The sequence below is a fragment of the Schistocerca cancellata genome, chromosome 4, assembly GCF_023864275.1.
Source record: "Schistocerca cancellata isolate TAMUIC-IGC-003103 chromosome 4, iqSchCanc2.1, whole genome shotgun sequence".
NCBI lineage: Eukaryota > Metazoa > Arthropoda > Insecta > Orthoptera > Acrididae > Schistocerca > Schistocerca cancellata.
The window spans coordinates 371060843-371075815 of record NC_064629.1 but is presented as its reverse complement, the minus strand read 5'-3'; positions in this window follow the sequence as shown (position 1 = coordinate 371075815).

The following is a 14973-nucleotide window of genomic DNA, read 5'->3' as shown; positions in this document are numbered from 1 at the left end:
GCAGCAACGTTTGCTTAACGGTCGTTGAGGAGACATTGCTAGTAGCCCCTTGATGCATCTGGGCGATTAGTTTCTCAATGGTTGCAGGTCTATACACCTGAAAACATCTCCTCAGCCGTGGTTCTCCCCAGTTGTCTATGGCCTGCAACGCACCGCAATTGCTTCGGCGTCAGTTTGGATAGCGTCATTTTGCCATATACCGTGCACTTTAACCACGGCGGCATGTGATCGGTTTGCGAACTTAGCTTTTTCTGAAATGCTTCCACCCTTGGCCCAAAAGCCAGTGATCGTGCCCATTTGGACGTCAGATAAATCGCTCCGCTTCTGCATAACGACAGCAACTGCACTGTGTCATCGTCGTCCCTCTCCCCACTGCCTCACCATCCCCACGACACACTTTAAATATCGTCCACTGTTAGTGCATCCAACTGCCGTCTGTGAGCGATAATTCCACGTTTACGTCGAACGTAGGCTGTGTCACAGTAACGTGACTGGACCGTGTATACTGACGTAAGCTGCCCAACAGAGATTACTTTCATTTCCGTATTTATTATCGGACTATTATCGGGCACATGTTTATCATCAGCGGCATATGCATTATAGAATATAAAATATCTTTCAGAATACCATTATCTCTAATGTATGTTCTTCTGTACTACTTAATGTGACTGCCACTTTTTCATGTAACTTATTTTGCCTTATACAATGGGTCCTCAGCATATGCCAAAGACGTTTGACAGTATCAGTTTTTGGTATGACAGAGGAAAATATTATAAATCTAGCAGCAAACAGCCATACTGCATCGCATACATTGCAGGCTCCGTCTATGTAGATGTTTCTACACAGGCTGGGCAGAAACAATCTGTAAAGCTTCTAAGGGTGTTGCAGGGCAGGTTTTGCTGACAAATACATATTCAGAAAAAAATTCGATACATTGTTACTACCGTCCCATGTTCATAATTTGTACCGCTCTCTTGTTCGGTTTTAGGAAACTAAAGAAAAAACACGGTTGGACAATGCCGCATGAATTTGCGCGCGCAAGGACCTGATTGGCTAATTTCAGTGTTAATTACCTCGGAAGCGTTGCAACGTATCAAATTTTTTTCTGAGCTGTTATGTTTCAGCGCATTCCACCATGCAATACACTTACAAGCTTTCCAGACTCTTTCTGACCACCCTGTGTGTTGCACTTACCGCATCTGTGCCAGGAACACCACCAGTCTAGTGGCGGTCAGTGGTCATAATATTTTGGCTTATCAGTGTATACTGGTGGGTAACATATTACACTCAATCCGTACTGCTGAGAATTGGTAGGAGCTTCACGAAGAGTCACCGGCAGAACTATTATAACGGACTTCATATACATACTTTTTTTTTCTTTTGTGTTTGGTTTTGCAGGTGAATGCGCTAATTCAGAATAATAATAGGCATAAATGGCTTGTCTTTGTGAAACAGTGATTTCATGATATTTGAAATTACGAGAACACTGCCTACAAATTGTGCTGCCAAGCACATCATCACGACTATCAATTTCACAAGACATTTTCTGTGATACGCTACATAGTTATACGACACCGACTTGATCTGAAACACACTTAGGTGTGTGGCAGCGAGGTAGGTCCGAACAACAATTCTACTGCAGTTTTATGACATAACAAAGTTCACTGAATTTTTAGCAGTCGGTAACAACAGCTGTCTCTAATTAGGTTTTCCACTCAGTTTTCGTGATGTATCATCATTGTTCTGAAATCAGTACTTACTAAAATACCTGATTTGGCGGTTGGATATCTGGCTGTGCCTGTGCTGCTTCTCATTTCTCAGCTCCAACGACACGTTGTAAATGTGTGCACTACCGCCGTAGATGAAAAACTCGGTTCCATTACATCAGTGTGTGTCTAGAAAATACCGAAGCAAGTCCTTTTGTTACAAAATGCGAGCTGTTGCCGGATCATGGAGACGACAGCTGTTTGTCAACAAACGTAAGCGGCTTAACACGCGCATAGGGCGTCAATTTTGAATCCTCTTTGCGACGAACGTAAACTAGCGACACGTGGAGAAGTATCTCTAGAGGAACGTTTCCCGTTGCCCAGCAACGAAAAGCTCGACGTAAAATAGCGAGATCTGAATTTTGTAGGAGGTTAAAGCCGACATCCCTTTCAGTAGAGTCCTTTATTCCCAACTCTTTTAACAATATCGGTACAAAGTTAAACCTCTTAAGAGGTCTAATATGCAAAACGGCAATAGAAGGACAACTTGTATTTCCGTCATTTCTCATATCCAAAAAGGCTTTGAGAACCAGATTAAAAACAGAGACGAGAAACATGCTTCGAGTGGGATTAGATTCCATGTAAGGTAAGTATGATCACTTTATTTTTGTAGATCATGTCATAAATAAAATTAAATCATGGTGCTAACTGAACGAGTAAAATAAAGAGTCGGAAAAATAAAACTGGCTCAGAAAATCTTTCAAGCAGCTTAAGATAGGCAACCCAGCTGACATCATCCGTCCTGTTTTTGTCTCATATAATCTGGGTTGCCTTTCTTAATGTGCATCAAATAATATCCATGCCAGTTTTATTTTGCACACGCTGTGAATCTTCTATAACTAAATAAAATCACAATTTTCAGGCATTGGGCCTACATTAAATTGAGTATATCGAAGTACACTGCGCAATAGAATTAAAGGATTGCTTTTTCGAAATCCCGTAGCTCACATCCATAGTGACGCATAAGTTTGAAATTTGAGTCAAAGATGTGTTCAACCTTCCTCTCTCTGTCTCTAGGTGCAAAAGAGTGGGTCCCTGCTACGTCACACTCGGGCTCGACGGAGCTTCACACAGCAAGGTATAGACACTTGCGAAAAGAAGGCCGTAGCTCAGACGTTCATGTGATGTGTCAGGTGGGTTAATGATGTCACATTGACACCAAAACCACTTTACTACGATTCTGCCAAGCGCCACCGTGGACGCGTACATTTGTAACGTGCTCAACAGGTGCGCGAGTAGTACCCAGGGTGTTGCCGAACTAGGGGATCTTAAAGGGACCGTTGAGCGTTTTATTCACGCTCATCTTAATGTTGCACCCCTCCCCCTCCCCCATTCCCTGCAACCCCCGACCACGCCATAAGAGCGAGCGAAAAAGGAGGGGTGAAAATGCATAAGAATCCTTCCTGCCGCGGATCACGTTCAGATTTCGTGGAATAGTTTTGAACTGTCCTAGTGGTTCCAACCTGTACACGAGAGTAAAAATTGCTATCGCGTTGTCAGACAAAGGAGTCAGATCACGTTTAATGGGGATATAGACCCACAATGTCTTTAAAGAAGCGTTGAAACGTCCGAGGGTGTAAGCAGTGTCGAAGATTGTCAAGAACGTCTTCCTGTTGCTCATCGCTCTGCAAACTTTCGTTTTCGACCGCGAAATACGTGGGAAGCAATGCCCTAGCAAAAGGGGTAGTTTCATTGACACCATTTATGCCACCCCCTCAAATCTTCTCTTGACGATTCCGAGCGGCGGTGTGTCAGGAATAATTTCCTCGGCCACTCATAAGAAAACCGCCGAGCGTCGTGATTCGAACGTCCATCGCAGAGGTGTAAAAAGAAGGGGTGATACGTGAGTAAGAGGAGCTGTGACGACCTTCCCATCGTGTAACTCGTCCACGGTAGCGCTGGGTAGAATAATGGTGCAGTTTGGTGCCAATGTGATATCACTAACCCATCTTACACTCCACATCAACTTCTGAGCTGTGGCTTTCTTTTCGCATGCGTCTACTCCTTGCTGTCTGAAGCGTCGTCGAGCCCGAGGGTGACGTCACAGGGCGCCATGCTTTTGCACCAATAGAGAGGAAGATTGTACACGCCTTTGAACCAAACTTCAAACTTGTGCCTCCGAATGAGTGGGAATCACGGGGTTTCGAAGAACTGGTCCTTTAATTCTATTGCGCCGTGTATTTGCATAGCATAGACATATTTATGGTACAGGCACCAACCAGTGCTAGATGTAGCTGTGTACAACTACACTGAACAATACAAGCAAAGGGCCATTTTTTCGAACCCCCGTAATTATCTTCCGTTGCGACGCAGAAGTTGTTTCACTGTTAAAAGGATAACCTTGGTGCGGCGGCGATTGCGGCGTTGTTAACGCAGTCGAGAAGAACGCGAACCTTGACAGAACTATCCCAACTTGGTGGCATGAATCTTACGTCTGTCGCTTCTCGTACAGCCATTATCGAGCTGCAAAAATGGACTGGCAGTATACGTCCCGTCATCCATACGCAGTTCCCAAAAGGAAGCCACTTCCATTGCTGCGCAACGGAGTCACATCAGTAGGTGACCATTTTTATGTCGACAGAGACCAGTGGCACTTTTACACGGCAGAGTTTTGAACACGGTGAAACAGATGTGTACATTTATACGTAATGTATAGGTTTAAATTTATCAGTCTAAAAGAGAAATCACCATTTCCTGCTTTAGAAAAAGGAAGTAAAGAATTAAATTTCAAGATAGAAAAGATTGCCTCTACGGGAGCTGGGACCTCCTCATCACTATAGGGTGTAACATAGTGCCATAGGCAGTCATGGAGCTTTGAATTCTGAAGCCTAGTCGGCATTGCTGTACAATAAGGCGACAAACAAGAGAGACGAAAACTGCGTTTGGTGTCCACCTGGGCTGTTAACAGTCGATTCTACCGGCTAATTTGAGGGTGGTTGTTGGAGACTTCCCACGTTAATCTACTCATACAGTGGCCCTGGGAAACACTGTATCTAAAAATGTAGCTTTGAAAATACGTTTCTCAAACTGAAAGCGTGCCAGTCAACATTAAGAAACAGAAAACATGAAACAAAAGCAATAAATTCATTGACAAGATACGATGTTTTGTAATGAAACGAAGTGTTGTAGATAGTTAATAAACCGTTTTAAAGTTAATTCCCCCTGTCTCCACTTCGTGGAGTATCAATCTGGCATTTTTGTCGTTTATTTTTTTATGTTATCTAATAGGATGTTTTTCTTCTATTTCAGATTTTTAATTTTGAGCTTCAATCTAGCGTTGTGGAAATATGAATAACATTCGTGTGTATTTTCTAGTTTTCCTTCATAAACCATTGGATACTCTAGATTTCATGACACGAGGAACTAATTTCAGGTCGTACAATAAGAAATGTGGCTTCTGTATTCATAATAATAACATAAAATACAATATTGAAATATACGTATTGTATATGTATTAAAGTAACCTGCCTTAAAATACTAAGTTGGCAACTGCCAGACGTTTGAGACAAATACAGCTTGTGTACTTTTTCTCAAATATAATTCCTGGGCCACGACATGTTCTCAGAGCCGGCCGGTGTGGCCGAGCGGTTCTAGGCGCTTCAGTCTGGAACCGTGCGACCGCTACGGTCGCAGGTTCGAATCCTGCCTCGGGCATGGATGTGTGTGATTTCCTTAGGTTAGTTAGGTTTAAGTAGTTCTAAGTTCTAGGGGACTGATGACCTCAGATGTTAAGTCCCATAGTGCTCAGAGCCATTTGAACCATCAGACTAACAAACTGGATATTTCAGAATAGTGCCCTTGTGGAAAAATTTCGGCGAATGGCCGTAACTCGCTGCAACAGTTTCATGATATCGTTTGAAATGATTAATTTTATTTTTGTTTTGTAGTTCATCAACATCTGACCTCATTGTTTTCCCATCGCTGCCCTGCATCCCTTCACAAACGTTTGCAACATTCACCACACTGTACTAAGAAATAGCCTTGTTTTTCTATATTACCTACGAAACGGTACTTTGCTTATCTGCAACTATGTCATTCTTGAAAAACGAATTAATTAGGTCTGCTTGGACTACTTGATTCAGTATGCCGAGTAGCATAAAATTGTTACCGTTCTCAAGCACATATAGGTTGCTGCATTCTACTCGGGGTGCGATCTCCAAATAATGAACGCGTTATGTGTAAAGTAGATGTCATGTGACTGTTTCCGTGGGCTTCATTACTTTTTCAGCTGTAATAGAGACAATATAAATTTGCTTAAAGGGAAACTGATTATGAAGCTGCACCGGGTAATTAAGCTGTTACACAGTTTATCCGAATTAGCGGTTTCAGAACTGGAAGGCCAATGGGAAAGCACTATGTTTCAACAGCGCGCATGCAAACCGAGTTAATTTCCAGATGGGAAACAACTGATTTTTGTTGGCCATCTAAAACACTGCTAATTCTTTGAAAATTTGCCTACTTACGCGTGAAAAATATTTCTTCTGAAAATTATATTTATTTGCGGTAATTGTAATTGTTTGGGAAAATCATGTGTTGTGCCTTTTTCGTACTGTTGTTTTATACAGTGAAATCAGATAACATATGCATGTATGAAGTGAAATCTGAAGCTTTTTGAATAGTTTCTACCAGAAATGTTTGGTGCACTTTACAGAGCAGCGGTAGAAACAAGCCCTATTTCGTGAATTCTATCAAATGGACGCCAGATATATTGTACGAAGTGTAGTTGTTTTACACAGAGTGTAAACGCATAGCACTATATGGAAAATACTTATTTTTCGTCATAGGTTTGATACAGTATTCACATACGATATAACTGTTGTACTTCGATGCATTTGTTGTATCAAAACTTTTTTACATTTTAATTTAGATATTTTGTTAAAAAATAATTCTGTTACCAAATGTAGGCTTTAGTTACGTAAACTGGACCTCATAAAGTTGCTTAAGCTGAACCCCGTACTTTTCTATGTTTAAAGCCCTCCCGTATTAGTACACGCTGTTATTCTTTTGCTGATTCTAAGAGATTAATAGGAAGGGTTGATCAAAGAAAATGGAGTCTATCTAAAATGACTAAAGTTATTCGTGCAGTTCAAAAACAAGTGAATTGGAAGAAGGCCAGTGAGCAGTTTAATATTCCAAAAACAACTCTAGTGGCAGAGTCCGACAACACCTGAGGAAGCATAAAAAACAAAAGGACAGACCTACACTTGGGTAAAGATCTTGATGAAGAGCTGGTTTAGTACAGTACTGTCTTGCCATGGAAGCTTCTTTCTTCACATCTACTCTCAGTGTCTTGTGAACGAGGAGTATAGAACTGTGAGAGAAATAACATTGCACACCCGTAAGAAAACGAAATTGGTGGTAAAATGTGGGTAGTTCTTAAACGACATAAAGCCATCTGTCAAAATAAATCCTACAGGAATATCCTACAGCAAGGCTCTTTGGTTCAGCAATGAAAACACACAGCACCTCTGTAACTTTATGGTAGATGTTATATTATACACTACTGGCCATTAAAATTGCTACACCAAGAAGAAATGCAGATGATAAACGGGTATTCATTGGACAAATATACTATATTAGAACTGACATGTGATTACATTTTCACGAAATTTGGGTGCATAGATCCTGAGAAATCAGTACCCAGAACAACCACCTCTGGCTTTACTAACGGCCATGATACGCCTGGGCATTGAGTCAAACAGAGCTTGGATGGCGGGTACAGGTATAGCTGCCCATGAAGCTTCAACACGATACCACAGTTCATCAAGAGTAGTGACTGGCGTATTGTGACGAGCCAGTTGCTCGGCCATCATTGACCAGACGTTTTCAGTTGGTGAGATATCTGGAGAATGTGCTGGCTAGGGCGGCAGTCGAACATTTTCTGTATCCAGCGAGGCCCGTACAGGACCTGCAACATGCGGTCGTGCATTATCCTGCTGAAATGTAGGGTTTCGCAGGGATCGAATAAAGGGTAGAGCCACGTCCACTGTTCAAAGTGCCGTCAATGCGAACAAGAGGTGACCGAGACGTGTAACCAATGGCCCCCCATACCATCACGCCAGGTGATACGCCAGTATGGCGATGACGAATACACGCTTCCAATGTGCGTCCACCGCGATGTCGCCAAACACGGATGCGGCCATCATGATGCTGTAAACAGAACCTGGATTCATCCGATAAAAATGACATTTTTTCATTCGTGCACCCAGGTTCGTCGTTGGGTACACCATCGCAGGCGCTCCTGTCTGTGATGCAGCGTCAAGGGTAACCGCAGCCATGGTCTCCGAGCTGATACTCTATGCTGCTGCAAACGTCGTCGAACTGTTCGTGCAGATGGTTGTTGTCTTGCAAACGTCCCCTTCTGTTGACTCAGGGATCGAGACGTGGTTGCACGATCTGTTACAGCCATGCGGATAAGATGCCTGTCAGCTCGACTGCTAGTGAAACGAGGCCGTTGGGATCCATCACGGTGTTCCGTATTACCCTCCTGAACCTACCGATTCCATATTCTGCTAACAGTCATTGGATATTGACCAACGCGAGCAGCAATGTCGCGATACGATAATCCACAATCGCGATAGGCTACAATCCGACCTTTATCAAAGTCGGAAACGTGATGGTACGCATTTCTCCTCCTTACACGAGGCATCACAACAACGTTTCACCAGGCAACGCCGGTCAACTGCTGTTTGTGTATGAGAAATCGGTTGGAAACTTTCCTCATGTCAGCACGTTGTAGATGTCGTCACCGGCGCCAACCTTGTGTGAATGCTCTGAAAAGCTAATCATTTGCATAACACAGCATCTTCTTCCTGTCGGTTAAATTTCGCGTCTGTAGCACATCATCTTCGTGGTGTAGAAATTTTAATTGCCAGTAGTGTACCTATTCCGCAAATAGATTATGTTTTCTCCGATGTAATTCGTGTTCTACTTTTGTATAGTGCTATTCTGATCATTTGTACTAGGGATCCATTTTTGGGAGCTATTTTTGGAAATAGGTAACTGTAAAGTTTTTGAAAATATTTTTCATAATAGCTCCTTGTTTACTTCTTCCTGCTAAAGTGTAAATGGCGCATAAATTTATAAAGTGAATATTACATGTTTTCAAAACATAATTTTTTCTCTTCTCTATTCGTTAAATAAAAATCGAAATGGGGGTCCGCTTTTAGGCACTTTCCTCTCTAAATGTTATCGCTGCTCGTTCACTCACAGAAATTTAAGATGTAGCCTTAGATTCTTGTCTAACCAAACCCACGGAAATCGCGACATACTCGAAAAGAACCGTCAAATATTTGCGACAAGTAAGAGTACAAATATTACTCCTAGTCTTAGAATCCGTTCCAAACGCAGAGAAAAAAATCTGCATACAACGAGCGACAAACCAGTGACAATTCACTCGCGAATATGATGTTCTTAACTACACAGCCACATTTACGGTCGACCAGAAGAGACAATGTTATTGTTCATATTGGTATTTTCTGATGACTTTTTCGTCAGTGCGTCGTTAACTGATATTTAGTTATAAAAAATCCTACCAAGGGTGATAGGTTTGTGATAAATCTTCAATGTGCCAAAAACAACTTTAGTAAGAAAATGAACATAAACCTGCACGCAGGTGAAACATAGTGCTTTCCAACAGGAATTCCACTTCTCACTTTCCATTGGCCGCTTGGTTAGATCTGGGACGACAAGTTGGAGATGGTGCAAAACTCTGTGTCGTTTCCGTTCTCGCGTTTCTCTAATCATGACGAAACAGAGGCCTGTGGACGTCGCGCGGTCCCCTAGATCTGATCGTAGAGCTGTATTTATTTGTTTGCCATAGCGAAATAAGATTTTCGGTAGCTAATAGTACACAACGAAGACCACTATTTTTGGGTAGGTACGGAACACACAAGTATTTTCTTCACAGAAGATACAGACAGCTTTTTCATCTTAAAGCACGTGAGTATTTACTAGAGCATGAGTACCATCATCATTCATTTCAGTCGTAATATTTTTTATCATATTTAGTTACCATCAACCGGATACGAGACTGTCTGGCAGTCCATCAGATGTAAAATATCTGTCCACGTGATAACATTTCATTTGTTATTGAGCGTTAGGTATTACTATTGTATATGTCGTATACCCTTGCACATTGTGGATCTATATTCGTGAAATATGTTGTATATTTGTATATAATAGCGTTCAAGAACACACGATACCATCACCTAAATGACACGTGCCAAGCACGAGAACCGAAAGTGTTGACATCCAGTTGAAGCTTAACAAAAAATGGTTCAAATGGCTCTGAGCACTATGGGACTTAACATCTATGGTCATCAGTCCCCTAGAACTTAGAACTACTTAAACCTAACTAACCTAAGGACAGCACACAACACCCAGCCATCACGAGGCAGAGAAAATCCCTGACCCCGCCGGGAATCGAACCCGGGAACCCGGGCGTGGGAAGCGAGAACGCTACCGCACGACCACGAGATGCGGGCGAAGCTTAACAATAAGAGCTTAAAATTGGAAGTATGACGTACTAAATAAATTATTAGCGCATAGTGCTTAGATTCTGTTTTATCTAGAAGACTAATTCAAAGCTGGTGTCTGTAGCGATACTGTCGAGGTCGCACAAATCTAAAGAGACAACGCAGAACGTCACGCAGTTACGAATAAGGCTTTCAATAAGTAATGCAACACATTTTTGTTTTCTCGGCCATTTCGGTTGAAAAAGTGCAGAATTTGTTGTGTGGCATAGTTGAATTTCCCTGCTTCAGCCCCTATAATTTCATGAAGATCCAGTTGGTGGCGGCACTATACTGGCCTTCAAAATGGGGTCTCTAAAGGAGGTACGTACCAAGCAGAGAGCTGTCACTGAGTTTCTTTTGATGGAAAACCAGAGTATAGCAGATATTCACAGGCGTTTGCAGAATGTCTACGCACATCTAGCAGTGAACAAAAGCACGGTGAGTCAATGGTTGAGACGTCTATCGTCGTCACAACGAGGTCGCACCAACCTGTCCGACGTCCGCGGGGCGGCCAGCCGCACACAGATGTATCTCCTGCAATGTTGGAATGTGCGGACACTCTCATTCGAGGTGATCGACGAATCACAATTAAACATCTCACTTTACATCTGGACTTGCCAACCAGCTGGTGTACTCAAAGGTGAGTGCCTGCTAGGTTCCTCGCCGCCCAACAGAAGAGCATAAAGAGCAACGAAGAACCATCTATGCAGAACTGCTTGCGCGTTACGAGGCCGATCGTGACAATTTTTTGTCTAACATCGTCACAGGCGGTGAAGTATATGTTCATCTCTTCGAACAAAACGGCAGTCCATGGAGTGGCGCCATACCATCTCTCCTCCGAAGGAAAAGCTCAAAGTCGCACCCTCAGCCGGTGAAGTCAGGGAGCAAGTCTTCTGAGACTCTGAAGGGGTTATTCTGTTTGATGTCCTCCCTCATGGTGCAACGATCAGCTCTGAAGTGTATTTTGCTACCCTCAGGCAGTTGAAGAAACGACTTCAGCGTTTTCGTCGTCACAAAAATGCAATCTAAATTCTCCTTCTCCGTGACAACGTAGGGCTCGTACAAGTCGGCGTACCCGAGAGGAGCTCACAAAACTTCATTGGACTGTTGTTCCTCATCCACCCTACAGCCCTAATCTCGCACCTTCCGACTTCCATCTGTTTGGCACAATGAAGGACGCATTTCGCGGGAAACAGTACGTGAATGAATGGGGAGGTTATTGATGCTGGCTCAGACTTCTACCAATAGAGTGGTACCATACCGGCATACAGGCCCTCCCAGGAAGCCAGTAAAGTGGCGTAAGGCCGTCGAATTGAACGAGAATAATGATGATAAACAGGGTTTTGTAGCCAAATAATATGGTATAATATGGTGTTTTGTAATCCTGAATAAAACCAACCTGCTGGCAGAAAAAAACGTGTTGCATCACTTATTGAAAGCACCTTGCAAATATAGATTAAATTTTCGTTGTTACAAAATACTTTTAGATTTATTGTAAAGCGAGCGCTTCCTGCAGGATAAAAATATAATAAGAGTAATGATAAAATAATAATAACATCAATGATAATAATGATATATTAAACCCTTCGACCGACTGTGAACTTTAAACGTAACCTTTCCATGTTCTGTTTGGTTGGCCTTCTCTGCGGAACTCTCTAGGCTAATGCATGGTCCAATCTCATCAATGTGACCACCGCCTATGTTCGACGTTAACGTGCAGTAACCACCCACAGACGGCAGGTGGCACCCCTAGCAGTGAAGAGTATATAAAGCGTGTCCGGGGAAAGCGGAAAACAGTGTAGGTGGTTGTCGAAATGCGGGAGCAGAGCGATTTATTTGACGTTCAAAAGGGCATGATCATTGGCTTTCGTGCGAAGATTGGAAGCATTTCCGAAACAGTTAAGTGTGTGTAAGGACGAAGAGACGTGTAACTAATGAGCAACTGACTGCCCATATGAACCAAGGGGCTACCAACTGCGTCTCCTCAACGAGCATTCAGCGAACGTTGCTATCTATGGGCCTATCGAGCAGGCACCTGTTTGATGCACCCATAATGATTGCTGTTCACCAGCGACGAAGGCTGGGATTTGCACGTCACTACTGCAACTGGACGCACACTCAGTGCCTAAAGATGGGCTTTTCAGATGAATCACGTTTCATTCTCCATCGGCGTGAAACTTCTGAAAGCAAACACCCTGCGACAGCTGTCTTAGTGTCCTGGCCGGAGGATGGGACATTATGACCTGGGAAATGTTTTCATGGCATTTCCCGGGTGGTCTCGTCATTCTGGAAGGCACAGTGGATCAACGCAAGTATGCATCTATCCTTGGGTACCATGTCCACCCCTACATGCTGTCTGTTTTTGCCTGGCACGATGGCATCCACCAGCAGGACAATGCAACATGTCACACAGCTCGCAGAGCACGTGCGTGGTTCGAAGAGCACCAGGATGAGTTCATAGTACTCCCCTGGCCACCAAACTCTCCAGATTAAAACCCAATCTGGAGAACCACCTCGATCGGGCTGTTCGCGCCATGGATGCTCAGCCGTGAAACAGCAAAGCTGGCCACGGCAGTAGAGTCAGCATTGCTCCACATTCCTGTCAGTACCTTCCAGAACACCACGGAATCTCTTCCTGTACGTCTCGCAGCGGCCTGCGCTGCAAGAGGTGGTTATTCAGTCTTTTGACAGATGGTCACATTCATTAGACTGTACAGTGTACCTGTGGACCGATTTTGCTAAATGTTCCATCACTCACCCGTTCAGTGTGAGATCACCAGTTTTGGTGATATTCTAAGATTTTATCATTTAAGTCATCATCATCATCATCATCATCATCATCATCATCATTTAAGACTGATTATGCCTTTCAGCGTTCAGTCTGGAGCATAGCCCCCCTTATACAGTTCCTCCATGATCCCCTATTCAGTGCTAACATTGGTGCCTCTTCTGATGTTAAACCTGTTACTTCAAAATCATTCTTAACCGAATCCAGGTACCTTCTCCTCGGTCTGCCCCGACTCCTCCTACCCTCTACTGCTGAATCCATGAGTCTCTTGGGTAACCTTGCTTCTCCCATGCGTGTAACATGACCCTACCATCTAAGCCTGTTCGCCCTGACTGCTACATCTATAGAGTTTATTCCCAGTTTTTCTTTGATTTCCTCATTGTGGACACCCTCCTGCCATTGTTCCCATCTACTAGTACCTGCAATCATCCTAGCTACTTTCATATCCGTAACCTCAACCTTGTTGATAAGGTAACCTGAATCCACCCAGCTTTCGCTCCCATACAACAAAGTTGGTCGAAAGATTGAACGGTGCACAGATAACTTAGTCTTGGTTCTGACTTCCTTCTTGCAGAAGAGAGTAGATCGTAGCTGAGCGCTCACTGCATTAGCTTTGCTACACCTCGCTTCCAGTTCTTTCACTATGTTGCCATGCTGTGAGAATATGCATCCTAAGTACTTGAAACCGTCCACCTGTTCTAACTTTGTTCCTCCTATTTGGCACTCAATTCGTTTATATTTCTTTCCCACTGACATCACTTTCATTTTGGAGATGCTAATCTTCATACCATAGTCCTTACATTTCTGATCTAGCTCTGAAATATTACTTTGCAAACTTTCAATCGAATCTGCCATCACAACTAAGTCATCCGCATATGCAAGACTGCTTATTTTGTGTTCACATATCTTAATCTCACCCAGCCAGTCTATTGTTTTCAACATATGATCCATAAATAATATGAACAACAGTGGAGACAGGTTGTAGCCTTGTCTTACCCCTGAAACTACTCTGAACCATGAACTCAATTTACCGTCATCTCTAACTGCTGCCTGACTATCCATGTAAAGACCTTTAATTGTTTGCAAAAGTTTACCTCCTATTCCATAATCTTGTAGAACAGACAATAACTTCCTCCTAGGAACCCGGTCATATGCCTTTTCTAGATCTATAAAGCATAGATACAATTCCCTGTTCCACTCATAACACTTCTCCATTATTTGCCGTAAGCTAAAGATCTGGTCCTGACAACCTCTAAGAGGCCTAAACCCACACTGATTTTCATCCAATTGGTCCTCAACTAATACTCGCACTTTCCTTTCAACAATACCTGAGAAGATTTTACCCACAACGCTGATTAAGGAGATACCTCTGTAGTTGTTACAATCTTTTCTGTTTCCATGTTTAAAGATTGGTGTGATTACTGCTTTTGTCCAGTCTGATGGAACATGTCCCGACTCCCAGGCCATTTCAATTATCCTGTGTAACCATTTAAGACCTGACATTCCGCTGTATTTGATGAGTTCCGACTTAATTTCATCCACCCCAGCCGCTTTATTGCACTGCAATCTATTGACCATTTTTTCCACTTGCTCAAATGTGATCCTATTTCCATCATCATTCCTATCCCATTCTACCTCGAAATCTGAAACATTACTGATCGCATTTTCACCTACATTGAGCAACTCTTCAAAATATTCCCTCCATCTGCCCAAGGCATCCACAGGATTCACCAGCAGTTTTCCTGACCTGTCCAAAATACTTATCATTTCCTTCTTACCTCCCTTTCGAAGACTGCTAATTACACTCCAGAATGGTTTTCCAGCAGCTTGACCCATAGTCTCCAACCCGTTTCCAAAGTCTTCCCACGATTTCTTCTTGGATGCTACAATTATCTGTTTGGCT